The sequence below is a fragment of the Trachypithecus francoisi genome, unplaced genomic scaffold (genome assembly GCF_009764315.1).
Source record: "Trachypithecus francoisi isolate TF-2019V2 unplaced genomic scaffold, Tfra_2.0 Lachesis_group1, whole genome shotgun sequence".
Classification (NCBI taxonomy): Eukaryota; Metazoa; Chordata; class Mammalia; order Primates; family Cercopithecidae; genus Trachypithecus; species Trachypithecus francoisi.
The window spans coordinates 144,758-163,379 of record NW_022681454.1 but is presented as its reverse complement, the minus strand read 5'-3'; the positions used below and the strand labels follow the sequence as shown (position 1 = coordinate 163,379).

The 18,622-nt window shown below is 35.8% G+C and overlaps 1 pseudogene across 1 annotated transcript; it reads right to left on the bottom strand.

Moving 5' to 3' along the window:
- Window positions 1–7,811: 7,811 nt before the first annotated feature.
- Window positions 7,812–17,426, bottom strand: LOC117086262 (annotated as a pseudogene). The gene is made up of 2 exons (XR_004438256.1): window positions 17,377–17,426; window positions 7,812–9,814 (listed from the first exon to the last, which is right to left on the bottom strand). The product of XR_004438256.1 is annotated as a zinc finger protein 718-like (transcript).
- Between the last annotated feature and the right edge of the window lie 1,196 nt (window positions 17,427–18,622).

Below are 18,622 nucleotides of genomic sequence, written 5' to 3'. Positions count from 1 at the left end.
CCCTCCCAAGACTGAACTAGGAAGACACTGAACCCCTAAATAGGCCAATTATGAGTTCTGAATTTGAGACAGTAACAGAAAACCTACTGACCCAAAAAAGCCCAGGATCCGACAGATTCAAAGCTGAATTCTACCAGAGGTACAAAGAGCTGGTACCATTCTTACTGAAACTATCCCTCAAAAGTGAAAATGATGGACTCTTCCCTAAGGCATTCTATCAGGCCAGCATTATTCTGATACCAAAACCTGACAGAGATACAACAACAAAAAAAGAAAACTTGAGGCCAATATTCTTGATAAACATTGATGCAAAAATCCTCAACAAAATACTGGCAAACTGAATCCAGCAGCCCATAGAAAGGCTTATCCACCACCACCAAGTAGGTTTCATCTCTGGTTGGCAGAACATACACAAATTGATATATGTGGTTCATCACATAAACACAACTAAGGACAAAAACCACATGATATTTCTCAATAGATGCAGAAGAGGCCTTTGATAAAATTCAACATCCCTTCATGTTAAGAACTCTCAATAAACTAGGTATTGAAGGAACATACCTCAAAATAGTAAGAGGCACCTATGACAAACCCACAGCCAATATTATACTGAATGGGCAGAAGCTGGAAGCATTTGCCTTGAAAATCAGCACAAGACAAGGACGCCCACTCTCACCACTTTTATTCAACACAATATTGGAAGTTGTGGCCACAGCAATCAGGCAAGAGAAGGAAATAAAGTATATTCACATAAAAAGAGAGGAAATTAAACTATGTTTTCTGCAGATGACATAATCCTATATGTAGAAAACCCCACTGTCTCAGCCCAAAAGCTTCTTAAGCTGACAAGCAACTTCAGCAGTGTCTCAGGATACAAAATCAATGGAAAAAAAAAAACAAAAAAAAACAAAAAAACTCTAACATTCCTATGTACCAAAAACAAGCCAGTCGAGATCCAAATCAAGAATGAACTCGCATTCATAATTGCCAAAAGGAATACAATACCTAGGAATACAGCTAACAAGGGAAGTGAAGGACCTCTTCAAGAACTAAAAGCCATGGCTCAAATAAATCAGAGATGTCACAAACAAATGGAAATACATTCCATGCCCATACATAGGAAGAATCAATATCATGAAAATGGCCACACTACCCAAAGAAATTTATAGATTCAATGCTATTCCCATTAAACTACCATTGACATTCTTCACAGAACTAGAAAGAAACTATTTTAAAATTCATATGGAACCAAAAAATAGTCCAAATAGCCAAGGCAATTCTAAGCAAAAAGAATAAAGCTGGAGGCATCATGCTACCTGACTTGAAACTATACTACAGGGCTACAGTAACCAAAACAGTCTGGTACTGGTACAAGAACAGATAGATAGACTAATGGAACAGAATAGAGAACCCATAAATAAGACTGCACATCTACAGCCACCTGGTCTTCAACAAACCTGACAAAAACAAGCAATGGGAAAAGAATGTCCTATTTAATAAATGGTGTTGGGAGAACTGGCTAGCCATATGCAGAAAATTGAAACTGGATCCCTTTCTTACACCATACACAAAAATCAACTCAAAATGGTTTAAAGACTTAAATGTGAAACCAAAAACTATAAAAACCCTAAAAGAAAACCAAGGCGATATCATTCAAGACATAGGCACGGGCAAAGATTTCATGACAAAGACACAAAAAGCCATTTCAAGAAAAGCAAAAATTTTAAAATGGGATCTAATTAAACTAAAGAGCTTCTGCACAGAAAAATAAACTGTCAACAGAGTAAATAGATAACCTACAAAATAAAAAAAATTGCAATCTATGCATCTGACAAAGGTCTAATATCCAGCACGTATAAAAAGTTTGAACAAATTTACAAGAAAACAAACATCCCCACTTAAAAGTGGGCAAAGGATATTAACAGACACTTCCCAAAAGAAGACATACATGTGGCCAAACAACATATGAAGAAAAGCTCAACATCACTGATCATTAGAAAAATGCAGGCCAAATGCAGTGGCTCACACCTGTAATCTCAGCACTTTGGGAGGCTGAGGTGGGTCGATCACTTGAGGTAAAGAGTTCAACACCAGCCTGGACGACATGGTGAAACCCCATTTCTACTAAAAATACAAAAAAATTGGCCAGGCATGGTGGTGGTGGTTGTAATCCCAGCTACTCAGAAGGCTAAGGCAGAAGAATCACTTAAACCTGGGTGGTAGAGGTTGCAGTAAACCGAGATCATGCCACTGCACTCCAGCCTTGGCAACAGAGTAAGTCTCTGTCTCAAGAATAAATAAATAAATATAAATCCAAATCAAGACTAAAATGAGATATCATCTCACACGAGTCAGAATGGCTATAACAAAAAAGTCACAAAACAACAGATGCTGGTAAGGTTGTGGGAAAAAAGGAATGCTCTTACACCATTGGTGAGAGTGTAAATTAGTTCAACCATTGTGGAAGACAGTGTGACGATTCCTCAGAGACCTAGAGGAAGAAATACCATTTGACCCAGAAATCTCATAACTGGGTATATACCTAAAGGATTATAAATTGTTTCATTATAAAGGCACATACATGCGTATGCTCATTGCAGCACTATTCATAATAGCAAAGACATGGGATGAATCTAAATGCCCATCAATGACAGGCTAGACAAAGAAAATGTGATATATAAACACCATGAAATTCTATGCATCCATAAAAAGGAACAAGATCATGTCCTTTGCAGTGACATGGATAGATCTAGAGGCCATTATTTTTAGCAAATTAATGCAGGAACCAAAAACCAAATACTGCATGTTCTCACTTAGAGGTGGGAACTAAGTAAAGAGAACACATGTACACACAGCGGGAACAACACACACTGGGGCCTGAGTATGGAACGTGAGAGGAAGTGGAGGATTAGGAAGAATAGCTAGCGCATGCTGGGCTTAATACCTGGGTGACTGGATGATCTGTGCAGCCAACAACCATGGCACACGTTTACCCCGTAACAAACCCACACATCCTGCACATGCACTCCTGGACTTAAGAGTTGGAAATACAGTGAAAAAAATATATTTTTATATATTAAAGGAATATAATTGATGGTATATTAATGAACACATCAATTTGCGGTAAAATTAATTTTGTCAAAGATGCCAAGAAATTTTAATAGCAGAAGTTTCTTCAACAAATGATGCTGAGAAATCAATTGTCAACACGCAAACAAGTAAAGCTGAACCCCTAACTCAAACCACACAAAAGAAAATATTAAAAATGGATTATCTCTTAATTATAAAAGTTAAAATTATCATATTCACTGGACAAAAATTAGAGTAAATTTTTATAATGTTGGGTTAGGCAAAAAATATCTTAGATATTACACAAAATTACACAAAAGCAAAATCCAGAATAAGAAAAACTTGGGCCAGGATCAATGGCTTATGCCTATAATCCTATCTCTTGGAGAGGCTGAGGTGGGAGAATTACCTGATCCCAGGAGTTCGAGACCAGCCTGGGCAACACAGTGAGACTTCATGTCTGTGAAAAATTAAAGAAAAAAAAAAAAAAAGCTGGGCATTGGGGCACAGGCCTGTAGTCCCAGCTCCTCAGGAGAGGAGATTGAGGCTGCAGTGAGCCACAATTGTGCCACTGCACTTCAGCTTGGGTGCAGAGACCCTGTCTCAAAACGAGAGAAAAATAAAGAATATTACTTCATGAAACAGAAAAACATTTGCTTTTTGAACAGAAGCACAATGAATACAAAAGACAAACTACCTAATGGCAAAACATATTTTAAGTTTTAAATCTGATTTGGGTCTAGGAATAAATATATTCAGAGAACTCTTATGATTTAATAATAATACAATAATTTACCAATGCAACACGAATAAAGCGTTTGAATAGACAAATTCTAAGTGGCATGTAAAATGTTTCAATATTACTACTCGTTAGGAAATGCTACTAAAATCACAATAATATCATCACATTCCCCAGAATGGCAACACCAAATGCAGGCCTTCAGAGGCACCCAACTAGAGTGTGTTTCCAGAAGGGTGGATATGCCTGATGCGTTTTTATTTAACTTTCATTGCCCTAAACACAGGGTGATGCACATAATTTTACATCAGTAATGCTTTCTTGGTAAATGGATGAATATCTGGAAGGCCCTGGTTTGATTCCCCCAAAGTTGGGCTCTTTTTCCACACCGCCAGCCAGAGTCTCATCTGGTCAGAGTGAAATTGCTTGTGATTGTCACTGAAACCGACCAAGAGTTTTTCTTATACTGAGATCCCTGGCTCCTTTCTGGAGAATTCCTCCTCTTGGCCAGGATCCCTGTTCAGAATGCTAATAAATGATTCTTGTCTAGACTGATCATTCTGCCTAATTTACAAATAAGCAATCAGCCTAGAAAACACTTTCATTTTTATTCTTTGAATCTGGATTATAACAACAAAGTAAAATATTGTTAGACACCTGGAATTAGTTTCAGCTGACAAAAAAAGTGTAGTAACTTACACAATGAATGAAAAGCGATAAAAATGGAAAATGTTTAGGAATTATTTGCAGTCTCCAGTATCTCTGTCTCTCCCAGGAGGCCCTGCTGGCTTGGGCCTTGTATAGCAAAACTGATTACACTATCCAGATGCTTTCTTGGCTCTAATTTGTAGCACTTTTAAAATTTTATTTTTTTCTCTGCTTCCTTTCTTCCTCTCTTTCATTTTTTAAATTCCTACTTTTTGTTTCTTTTTTTCTCCCTTTCTTTTGTTCTTCCTTTCTTTCTTTCTTCATTTAACATGTATATACAAATAAAAGCAAGGTTAAAACATATATGATGTTTTATTTTAATTAAAAGACACAATGCCAAAAATTAGGAAGTAAAAAACTGTTCAATAAAGCAAATTAAAATAACCTACAATTCCACCACGGATAATTTACCTTCCTTAACACACATCAAGTTTTGGTTAGTGTTTGGTACAAATTAGCTATGATTAATAAAATTTTACATGCTGAATTACATTAATACATGCTTTAACACAAATGCATTTTCATTACATGAGTTTTTCAACCAATAAATTACTTATTTAAATTTTTAAAAATGTGTTACAATGAAATACTATTTAGCAATAAAGGAGAAAAAATCTTGTCATTCGAAACAATATGGATAAATTTAGAGGACATTATGCTAAGTGAAATAAGCCAGACAGCAAATGCTGGTTACTGGATGCTTGGTTATTTAGAAAAAAAGAGGCATTTGGAGAGATGTCTGTAAAATAATACATAATTACAGTTGACTAGGAGGAGTAAGTTCAGAAAATTTATTGTACAACATGGTGACTTCAGTCACCATGTACAGTATATACTTTATAATAAATGTAGAATATAGACTATTCTGCATTAAAAAATAAGTTTTGCTATGTCATAGAAAATTAATGTAAAATAGTTCACATATCACTAAGTCTTCAAGAAATTTCTTTCTTTTGAGATTGAGTTTCACTCTGTCACCCAGGCTGGAGTGCAGTGTTGCCATCTCAGTTCACTGCAACCTCCACCTCCCAGGTTCAAACAATTCTCCAGCCTCAGCCTTCCAAGTAGCTGGGATTATAGGCACCTACCATCGCAACTGGCTAATTTTTGTATTTTTAGTAGAAATGGGGTTTCTCCATGTTGGTCAGGCTGGTCTTGAGCTCCTGACCTCAGGTGATCCATCTGCCTCAGCCTCCCAAAGTGCTGGGATTACAGGTGTGAGCCACTGCGCCCAGCCTAGAAATTTATTTCTAAGACATATTTTCTTCTAAGAGATTTCAAAATTTGGATGAGTTTCTTCATATGGTAGTTATAATATGCAACCCACCCATATTAACGCTTTACCTATTCTAGCTTATGTTTCATTTAACATACTTTGTTTAGAATCTCATAAAATTTTTCTTTTACAGAGAAAAACAATGCTGAATGACTGAATCCTTTCACATGTGAACAGTAAATGACTCAAGTAATATAAATGTTGCATTGATAAGCTGTATAAACACCCCACTTAAAAACAATAATTTACCACATTAAAAAAATCCAAACTTTTCATGAGAACCTAGAAAATCCATGTGAAATTACATGGCATGAAGAGAACAGTGAAAAAACTGTAGCCATAACACAAATCAGGAGAAGGGCTGTGAGGTACACACAGCTGAGCATGAACACATAAAGACATAAAAAGAAAAAACTGAAGATAATTAGAATATAAACACCAAAATCTTATTTAAATTCAGAATGAGTCACTTTTAAAGCCTGGGAACAAATGTCCTCTTAACATGCAGAATTAATACCATTTCCTCACCACAGATATTTCCAATCTCTTACTTGGACCTACAAATAAACTCCAGAAAAAATATTTGTACCTAATTATGGAGCATCTATTACACACCCTTCACTTTCTTATGTTTGTCCACTGCAATTATGTATCAAAACATCCTCATAACTTATAAAGTGTTCCCAGTACTTACTTGAATTGGCCCAATAAACTCAATTATGTCAATTATAAAAAGTGAAAAGAACAATAACTAAACAGCTTATATATGGTTCCCCAATTAAACAAAATGTTCTAACTAAATATTACTTAATACACACATTGTGAACATCTTAACTTTATTTTGTGTGCTCTACTAAATTTTATAAAAATCATTCTTACAATTTCTGACCAGCTCACACAATAAATACTTAATGAAGTTAAAACAAAAAACTATGAGAAACAAGTGAATTGTATCACTAGCATGAGTACCAGACAAAACAGATAATTTGCACAAGGAGATTCTCAACAATGATCCATTAGATTTTACAGTAATTAATTAAATACAAAGAAGACAGTATAAATTTGATTCCAGAATATTTTAGGTTTTTATGTTTCTAGTCAGTTATACATATTATTAAAATAATATTTTTTGTCCCAATGTTGCTATTTTCTTTGGAAAATAGGTACAAATTTCCAAACACAATTGCTTGTTTTATAATTTTTTATACCTAAGGTTTATCTCAGAGCAATACATTTATATATTTATCTCCATGTAAATCAAAACTAAAAGTCTGTATGTGTTTGCCAGAAGAGAAGCCACATGTCCAAAGAAAAATATGGAACATTTAAAAAAATATGTATTCAGGACACAGAAATGTCTAAATTATATTCTGATATAATACTGAATATAACCATAAAATTACTTGTAATAAAAAATAATTTAATTGTACACTTAAAAATAAAGTGTATAATTGGATTGTTTGTAATACAAAGGATAAATGCTTGAGGTGATGAATAACTCATTTACACTGATGTGATTACATGTTGTATGTCTGTATCAAAGTAACCCATATATGCCATGAATATATACACATACCATGTACCTACATAAATTTTTAAAAATAAATTTAAACAAGAAAAATAATAAAAATTTAACATGAGAACAATATTCTTCAATTTATTTGCTGTTTAAAGCCACCGGAAAAAGAGATTGCTAGAAATGTCATTAAACTATGTTACTAAAAGTATACTGTTACCATTTTTTACCTATACCCTTGAGTAAGGTGGGATAGGTGAAAGTTGTGGCATAATAACACTTCATTCCAGACACAGTAATTTCAACACATTAGCAATTTTGCTGAATTAAAAAATTAAGTTCACACACAATCTTAAAAGAGAATTTTAAAATTTACTATATTTTATTACCTAAATGTACAATTGGTAAAACAATTTATTACTAAAATTCAGATTGTTTTTCTCTCACTATAATGCAGAAGAATATTACTTTGAACATGTACCTCATGAATCATGCAATGATATAAGTCAACCACAAAGATGCACACATCATCTCATGCATCTTTCAATGTCCTTACTCATTCATGTAAAAGTTCATGAATGATGCCCACCTAAAAAGAATCACTCATATCTCTGATGCAACAACTCATCACATGCTTTCATATAAACAATAAGTTGAATCAGTATGAAAAAATTGTAGAGCTGAATTTGCTTTTCAAAAAATCTATAACTTTTTCAAGTAAAAAAGTATAATTTCAATGGAATAACTTCAAAAATCTACTCCTTTTCAACTTATATACAAAGAAATTGTCTAACAGTTTCGGCTTTGGAATTTTTTTATACTTAACACTCTGATTTACTGTAATGTTCCAAGTGTTAATGCCTTCTTTCTACTGTAAATATTCTGACATTTAGTCTTAATTTTAGACTGAATATCTTTTCATACTTAATGCATCTACAAAATATCTTCTAGTATAAACCCTCTGGTATTTTTTAAGCTACAGTTTTTGAACAAATGCTTTTCCAAATTTATTATATTTGTAAAATTTCTTTCCAATATAAATTGTCCAATGTTGAAGAAATTTTGGGCAACTGCTTCAGGGTTTTCTTCTAGTATGAAATATGCACAATAAGACCCATGATGCAAGTATAGGTACTACAACCCTCTTACTATTTGTATTGTCTGTCTTCAGAATACTCTTCTTCACTTTTAAGACCTGTATTTTCTAATAGGTCTTTCAACAAATATTACATTTATAATGCTTTTATTAAGTACAGACTCTCTGATATTTAGTAACACATGAGTAGGCATTAATGGCTTTTCTACATTTTCCATATTTGTACAATTTTTCTCAAGCATAAATGCTAATATGTGCTAAGAGATACGAGCATTGGTTAAAAGTTTTGCCACACTTTTAATATTCCTAGGGGTTTTCCTCAGTAGGAATTATATATAGTAAGATGTGACAAGCATTTGAAGGCTTTTCCACACTTTTCATATTTTTACGGCTTCTCACCAATACCATTTCTCTTATGTTTAGAACAGATTGAGTTGTGGTTAAAAGCTTTGTCAAATTTTTCACATATGTAGAGTTTCTCTCCAGTATGAATTATGATCATAAAAGATTGAGGAAGACTTAAAAGCTCCCACATGCTTCACATTTCTAAAATTTGCCTCCAGTATGAGTTCTCTTATGTTGAGGAAGGTTGGAATACTGCTTAAAAGTACTCCCACATTCTTTACATTTGTAGGTTTATCTACAGTGCGAATTTTCTTATGTTTATTCAGGTGTGAGGACTATTTAAAGGCTTTGCCACATTGTGTACATACGTAGGGTTTCTCTCCAGTATGAATTTTTTTATTATTACGCAGGTTTGCAAACACTTTAAAGGCTTTGCCACAATCTTCACATTTGTAGGGATTTTTTCCAGAGTGAATTCTCTTGTGTACATTAAGGGTTGAGGACCAATTAAAGGCTTTACCACATTCTCCACATGTGTAGGGTTTCTCTCCAGTATGGATTCTCTTAAGTGTCCTAAGGGTTGTGGACCTATTAAAGGATTTGCCACATTCTTCACATTTGTAAGGTTTCTCTCCTGTATGAATTATCTTATGTTTAGCAAAGTCTGAGGATGTAGTAAAGACACTGCCACATTCTTCGCATGAGAAGGGTTTCTCTCCAGCATGAATTCTCCTATGTTCATTAAGGGATGAGGATCACTTAAAGGCTTTATCACATTCTTCACATTTGTAACATTTTTGTCCAGAATGAATTCTCTTATGTAAATTAAGGGTTGAAGATTGGTTAAAAACTTTACCACATTCTTCACATATGTAGGGTTTCTCTCCAGTATGAATTCTCTTGTGTTTAGTAAGGTGTGAGGACCAAATAAAGCCTTTACCACATTCTTCACACTTGTAGGGTTTCTCTCTGGCATGAATTCTCTTATGTTTAGTAAGAATTGAGGACCGATCAAAGGCTTTGCCACATTCTTCACATGTGTGGCGGTTCTCTCCAGTATGAATTCTTTCGTGTTAAGTGTGAGAGCATGTGAAATGATTTGCCACATTCTTTACATTTAAAGGTTTTCTCTCCAATATATCTTATCTTACGTTTGTTTGAATTTGAAAATTTATGAAAAACTTTGACACATATATTACATTGAATTATTTTGCTCTGGGTAGTTAATAAGCATTGGTTAATTCCATTATAACCACCTTTCTGCACCTTACACTCATTCACATTTTTACAAGTTTTTCTTAATTTTAAATTCTCATGTCCACGTTTCTCATGTCCTTTTTGTATAAGTTTGTGGAATGAATCTTCTATGCCCTGCACTGCCCAAAGGTCTTGGGTGAAATGAGAACACACAACTGAAAGAAATAAAAATAACAAATTATCCCACTTATTAGATTCATGTAAATGTACTATACAGGCCAGGCGTAGTGACTCATGCCTGTAATTCCAGCAGTTTTTGAGGCTGAGGTGGACAAATAACAAGGTCAGGAGTTCGAGACCAGCCTGGCCAACATGGTGAAACCCCATCTGTATTAAAAATACAAAAAAAAAAATGTGCTGGGAATGATGGTGCATGCCTATAATCCCAGCTACTTGGGAGGCTGAGGCAGGAGAATCCCTTGAACCCAGGAGGTAGAGGTTTCCATCAGCCGAGATCGCACCACTGCACTCCAGGCAAGGTGACAGTGCGAGACCTCGTCTCAATAAATAAATAAACAAATAAGTAAATAAATATACTTTATAAATCTAATATATAAAATTACAAATCTAATATATAAAATTATACAAAGTACATCAGTAAGATGCTCGGTAAATACCACAGGACATAATTTCTTTATAGACATATATAACAAAAATATACTGACCAAAATGCCTTTGTGTGAAATCTGTAAATGAGTTAACTGTGTGCAATGCCTCAGGTAAGCACAATGCCAAAAGCCATATAAAACATGAAGAAAAGTGTGTTATGTTTACCCACTGCAGCTCTCCCTCCCCACAAATATAGCATTGTGCCCTTAGGAGTAAACTGCCAACACCTGGCTTAATAGAGGAAAAATAGTGACACACATATTCCTACTTCTGGTTTTTGGAAATTATTACAAAAACTGGTTTCTGTCTCCAATACTACAGGGTGCTGAAAGAAATGGTGGGCAACATTAGGGCAATGTGGCCCAATTTAAAAATTTGAAAATTTTTCAGAAAACAACTATAAATAATGAAGATATTCAAATTTTAAATTTTTTAACCTGAATAATGCTCAATGAGTGAAATAGAAACACATACAATTTATAAAATTGGAAAAATAAGAATATCAATGAAAACATTAAAAATATAAAAAACAAAAGTCATGAAGATGAAAAATACAACAATAATGACTGAGACATTTTCAAAAGTAAAAAAAGGATGTAAAAACTGAAGATGCTCCACAAACTTATTAACTAGGATACACACAGAGAGATTTATGACAAGACACATACAAGTTTCAAAAGTCAAATACAAGAAGAGAATCTTAGGAGTTATAAAAGTGATGTGTCATTTATAAGTGTAGTCTTATAACCAGTAAATCTGTCAAAAAAAATTTTCAGATGTCAGGGAATTGTAACATAAAGTTCTGGAAAAAAAAAATAGCTTCGGCCAGTCATGGTGGCTCACACCTGTAATCCCAGCATTTTGGGAGGCCAAGCAGGCAGATCACGAGACCATCCTGGCCAACATGGTGAAACCCCATCCTACTTAAAATGCCAAAAAAAAAAAAAAAAAAAAAAAGCCGGGTGTGGTGGCGTGTGCCTATAGTCCCAGCTACTTGGGAGGCTGAGGCAGCAGAATCACTTGAACACAGGAGGCAGAGGTTGCAGTTAGCTGAGATTGTGCCACTGTACTCTAGCCTGGGCGACAAAGCAAGACTACATCTCGAAAAAAAGAAAAATAGCTTCTAAGGGGAATAATACAACTAGCAAAACTGTCCTAAAAATGAAGAAACAGTAAAGACCTTTCAAGATAACCAAATGCTGAAAAAGTATATTAGCACTAAATCTGCCTTGCAAAAAAAATAAATAAATAAAATAAAATAATTTTAAAAAAGCTAAAGCAAGTATTTTTCACTGAAAATAATATAAGGCGAGAAAACAAAACATAATCATATGAAAACATAATTTTCTGGGAAAGATATGCACATACAAAAATATAAAGTTCTATACCATTATCATGATAGCACAGAAAACATTTTAATTATTCTCCAAAATGTGAAAGATAAAAGCAAAAAAAAAAAGTAATCATAAACTTTTAATATGCAAAATGAAAAATATGATTAGTGACATCAATAATAAAGTTGAGGGCAGATATAATGAGGAAGAATTTCGACATGCAAGTAAAGTTAAATTTTTACCAGTTTAAAATATATTATTTTAAATTTAAGAAATGTTATATAATTCCCAAGATACCAAATAAAAAAGGATCTGTAGAGATACTGAAAAAATAGGAAGGGCCTGTCAATACAAAAATCAAAAAGACACAAAGGAAGACAGAAAATAAGGGACGAAGATAAAATTATCAAGTAAAACAATAAAATAACATTAGTAAGCCTTTCTATTTCAGCAATATTTAAATATTTATGAAGTAAACTTTCCATTCAAAATACATGCATAGAATAAAAAAATTTTAACAATTAAAAAAAAGATCCAACCTGCTTTTCTACAAGTCACTTAAAATCTAATGATTAAAGACAAGATGAAAAAAGACATTTCATGCAAATGACCAAATAAGAGGTCAAAATTATATTACACAAAGTGCATCTTAAGTGAAAAACTGTCCTATTTCATAAAATATGCCTTAACTAAAAGCTTATAAGAGACAAAGGACATTAAACAGTAATAAAAATCTTCATTTACTGGAAACCTATGACAAATGTGTGTATATATATATTAATGTGTGTGTGTATCTCACATTAGGATTTCAAATATATAAAGCAAATACTGACAGAAGTAAAGCAAGATATACAAAGCAATACAATTATACTAGGATATTTTGATATCCCAATTTTGGTAATGAATAAAACAAAAAGACAATATTCATAAGGGAACAGAAGACTTGAAAGCAGTATTAAAAAATTATGCCTAACAGAATTGTAGAAAACACTGCTCAACAACAGCAGAATACACAACCTTCTCAATAGCTCATACAAAAGTCTTCTTGATAAACCACGGGTTAGATCACAAAAAGACCCTTAACAAAATTTTTTTTAATTAAAATTTTACAGATTACTTTTTATGACCAAACTGGAAAGACAGAATAAAAAAAATGGAAAATCTTACAGAATTATAGAAAGTAAAAAATATACTCTTTAGCTTGCTCTTGTTCAATGTTTGAAACATTTAATATTATGAAGCTGTCTGGACTGCTGAATGCAATATTTGGATTAAATGCAATCTCTGTCAAATTTCAAATTGAGTTTTTCCAGAAATAGAAACAGCAACCCAAAAATTAGGTAAAATTTCAAGAGACAATATAGCACCAAGCGATCTTCAAAAAGAAAAACAACAAGGCTCGATGCGGTGGCTCACACCTGTAATACCAGCACTTTGGGAGACTGAGGTGGGTGGATCACCTTAGGTTGGGAGTTCAAGACCAGCCTGACCAACATGGAGAAATCACATCTCTACTAAAAAAATACAAAATTAGCTGGGCATGGTGGCACATGCCTATAATCCCAGCCACTCAGGAGGCTGAGGAAGGACAACCACTTGAACCTGGGAAGCAGAGGTTGCGGTGAGCCGAGATTGCACCACTGCACTCCAGCATGGGCAACAAGCATGAAACTGTCTTAAAAAAAAAAAAAAGAAAAGAAAAAGAAAAACAACAATGTTGGAGGCATCACAGCTCCTGATTTCAAAACACATACAAAGCTAAAAATTAAAACAATTTAGTATGAGTATAAGCTCAACAGCTAGAGCCATAAGATTAAATCCAGCACAAATATAAACTCTCACATACATGGCCAAGAGGAGCAATTTGTATACTCATAGTTATTGCAGCATTGTTAACGAAGCAAATAAATGAAATGTCTCTCATCAGATGGATAAATGTAATTTGAAATATTAATATTAGTTTTTTAGAAGCAAAAATAATCTAATGAAATAAAAATAAATCTTAATGAAATTGTGCAACACGCCGGGCGCGGTGGCTCAAGCCTATAATCCCAGCACTTTGGGAGGCCGAGACGGGCGGATCACGAGGTCAGGAGATGGAGACCATTCTGGCTAACACAGTGAAACCCCGTCTCTACTAAAAATACAAAAACTAGCCGGCGAGGTGGCGGGCGCCTGTAGTCCAGCTACTCCGGAGGCTGAGGCAGGAGAATGGCGTAAACCGGGAGGTGGAGCTTGCAGTGAGCTGAGATCCGGCCACCGCACTCCAGCCTGGGCGACAGAGCGAGACTCCATCTCAACAACAACAAAAAATAAATTGTGCAACATGAAATAAGTCAGCCACAAAGAGACAGAAACTATATGAGTCAACTTACATAAGATATTTAAAACAGTCTGAATCTGAAATCGAAAGCAGTTGTTGGCCGGGCGCGGTGGCTCAAGCCTGTAATCCCAGCACTTGGGAGGCCGAGACGGGCGGATCACGAGGTCAGGAGATCGAGACCATCCTGGCTAACACGGTGAACCTCATCTCTACTAAAAATACAAAAACTAGCCGGCGAGGTGGCGGGCGCCCGTAGTCCAGCTACTTGGGAGGCTGAGACAGGAGAATGGCGTAAACCTGGGAGGCGGAGCTTGCAGTGAGCTGAGACCCGGCCACTGCACTCCAGCCTGGGCAACAGAGCGAGACTCCGCCTCAAAAAAAAAAAAAAAGAAAGCAGTTGTTTTTGTAAAGTGCCAGAAAACAGAAATACATAGTTGCTTAATGAGTAGAGTTTTAGCTTTGCTAGATACATTCTAGAGATACAGTGCATAACAATGTCAATATAATATGACTAAACTGAGTATTAAAAATTTTTAAGATTGTAAAGTTTGTTTATTTGACAATTAAAAATAGTGATATCTAAAACAGACACACAGGTATGATAGCTTTTGAAATTATCCTCTAATCACAAAAGTGCTTCTCCCACACATAAAAATAAAGATTTACAAATAAATAGAAGGTAAAATTAGAAGTATTTCAATGACAACTCACCTAGACAGGGTAAAACGACCACTGTATACACACAAACAGAACAAGTATACAACTTACAAGCAATGCAGGAATACACATAACAAACACAGAGACTTATATTGGAAATAGATATATCACTGATGTATATTTGACTTGTGCTCCACACTGTATTACTCTATTTTCATACTATTGATAAACATACCCAAGGTAAAAAAGGTTTAATGGACTCAGAGTCACATGTGGCTGGGTGGCCTCAAAATCATTGTGGGAGGTAGAAAGTGAAAGGCACACCTTACATGGCGGTAGACAAAAGAGAATAAGAGCCAAACAAATGGGGAAACCCCTTACAAAAACCATCAGGTCTCATGAGAGTCATTCACTACTGTAAAAACGGTATGGCAAAAACCACCACGATCCAATTATCTCTCTCTGGGTCCCTCCCACAACACATGGGAATTATGGGAGCTACAATTCAGAATGAGATTTGGGTGAAGACAGGGCCAAACCCTATCATTCCACCCCTGGCCCTTTCCAAATCTCACGTCCTCACACTTCACAAAAAATTATGCCTTCCCAGCAGTCCCCCAAAGACTTAACTCATTTCAGGTTAAACTTGTAAGTCCACAGTCAAGTCTCATTTGAGAGAAAGTAAGTCCCTTCCACCTATGAGCCTGTAAAATCAAAAGCAAGTTAGTTATTTCCTAGACACAATGGGGGTGCAGGCATTGGGTAAATACACCCATGCCAAATAAGAGAAATTGGCCAAAACAAAGAAGCTAGAGGCCCCATGCAAGGCCAAAATTCAGCAGGGCAGTCAAATCTTAAAGCTCCAAAACGATCTCCTTTGACTCCATGTCTCACATCCAGGTCACATTGATGCAAGAAATGGGTTCCCATGATCTTGAGCAGCTCCACCCCTGTGGTTTTGCAGGGTACAGTCAGCCTTCTGGCTGCTTTCATGGGCTGGTGTTGAGTGTCTGTGGGTTTTACAGGTGCATGGTGCGAGCTGACAGTGGATCTACCATTCTGGGGTCTGGAGGACAGTAGTCCTGCTTCTCACAGTTCCACTAGGCAGTGCCCCAGTGGGGACTCTGTGTGGGGGCTCCAACCCCACATTTCCCTCCTGCACTGCCCTAGCAGAGGTTCTCCATGAGGGCTGCATCCCTGCAGCAAACTTCTACCTGGACAGTCAGGCATTTCCATACATATTCTGAAATGTAGGCAGAGGTTTCCAAATCTTGCACTGCAGGTATACAGAAGTCAAAAAGGCTCAAGACCACATGGAACCTGCCAAGGCTTGGGGCTTGGATCCTCTGAAGCCAAGGCCTAAGCTGTACCTTGGGCCTTTTTAGCTATGGGTAGGTAGCTGGGACACACGGCACCAATGCCCTAGGAAAGGGGGGGCTAGGCCCAACCCATAAAATTATTTTCTCTCTTAGGCCTCTGGGCCTGTGATGGGAGAAGCTATCACAAAGTTCTCTGAAATGCCCTAGAGACATTTTCCCCAGTGTCTTGCTGATTAACATTTGGCTCCTCATTACTTATGTAAATTTCTGCAGTGAGCTTGAATTTTGCTTCAGAAAATGGGTTTTTCTTGTCTATCACATCATCAGGCTATAAAATTTCTGAACTCTTATGCGGTTTCCCTTTTAAAACTGAATGCTTTTAACAGCACCCAAGTCACCTCATGAATGCTTTATGGGTTAGGAATTTCTTCTACCAGATATTCTAAGTCATCTCCCTCAAGTTCAAAGTTCCACAGATGTCTAGTGCAGGGGCAAAATGCCACCAGTCTTTCTGTTAAAACATAACAAGAGACACCTTTACTGCATTTCCCAAGTTCCTCATCTCCACCTGAGAGCACCTTGGACTGGATTTCATTGTCCATATCATTATTAGCATTTTGGTTAAACACATGTCTAGGAAGTTCCAAACTTTCCCACATTTTCCTGTCTCCTTCTCAGCCCTCTGAACTGTTCCAACCTCTGCCTGTTACCCAGTTCCAGTGTCACTTCCACATTTTCGGGTGAAGTTCCTGACTCTACTGGTACCAATTTACTGCAGAAGTCCATTTTCACACTGCTGATAAAGACATACCTGAGATCGGGTAATCTATGAAGAAAAAGCGGTTTAATGGACTCACAGTTTCATGTGGCTAGGGAGGCCTCAAAATCACGGCAGAAGCCAAAAGTCATGTCATATATGGCAGGAGGCAAGACAGAATGAGAGCCAAACAAAAGGGGAAACCTTATAAAATTATCAGATCTCCTGAGACTTATTTACCACCGTGAGAACAGTATGGGGGAGACTGCCTCCATGACTTAATTATCTCCCACAACACATGGGAATTATGAAAGCTTTAATTCAAGATGAGATCTGGGTGGGGACACAATCAAACCATATCACTGTCTTACAGTGTACACAGTTGAATATTGTCATACACAATTATAATATCAAATAACATCCTTATCTTATCCCAAATTTCAAATAAAACATTTTCTGCTTTTTTTTTCTGTTTAGTATATACATATGTCAGTATATAGATTTCTGTTCAGTATACAGATTTGTTCAGTCATAGGTTTGTCAAATGTGGCCTTTATTCTGTTGAGCTACATACCATCTATACCTAATTTGTTGAGTTTCTTAAATCGCAAACGCATGTTGAGTTTTGCCAAATGCTGCTTTGCATTCACAATAAAAAAGAGATGTCTAGCAGCAAACTTCATTAAAAAGCTGAACACTCTACAATGAAAATGATAATTCATTGACAAAAATCTGAAAAAGACATGAAAAACTGAAAGATTTTTATGCTCATAAATTGAAAAAATATTAAGAAAGTTGCTATACTATCCAAGGTGATCTACAGATTCAATGCAATCTCTATCAAAATACCAATGACTTTTTTCAAAGAAATGGAAAAAACAAGCTTAAACTTTATAAGGAACCACCAAAGACCCCCAAATAGCTAAAGAAATCCTGAGTAAAAAGAATAAAGCTGGAGACATCACACTACCCAACTCCATAATATGCTATAAAGCTACAATAAGCAAAGGGGCATGATTCTGGCATAAAAATAGACAGAGGACAGTATCCAGTGAGCCCAGTAATAAATTCATGAGCCTAGAGCCAAGTGATTTTTAACAAACTTAAAAATAACACACAACTTAAAAACAAGCAAGAGACCTTAATAGACATTTTTCAAAAGAAGAAATACAAATGGCCAAAAAGTACATGCAAATATGCCCAATATCACTAATTATCAGAGAAATTAAAATCAAAACCACAATAAAATATCACATCACAGTCAGGCACGGTGGCTCACGCCTGTAATCCCAGCACTTTGGGAGGCTGAGGTGGGTGGATTACCTGAGGTTAGGAGTTCAAGACCAGCCTGGCCAACATGGTGAAACCTCATCTCTACTAAAAAGGCAGAATGAGCACAGTATGGTGGTGGCCGCCTGTAGTCCCAGCTACTTGGGAGGCTGAGGCAGGAGAATCACTTGAACCTGGGAGGCGGAGGTTGCAGTGAGCTGAGATCATGTCACTGCACTCCAGCCTTGGCAACTAGAGCAAAACTCTGTCTCAAACAAAACAAAACAAAACAATACAAAAAACAATAACAACAACAATAAAAAACATTACTCCAGTGAGAATAACTGT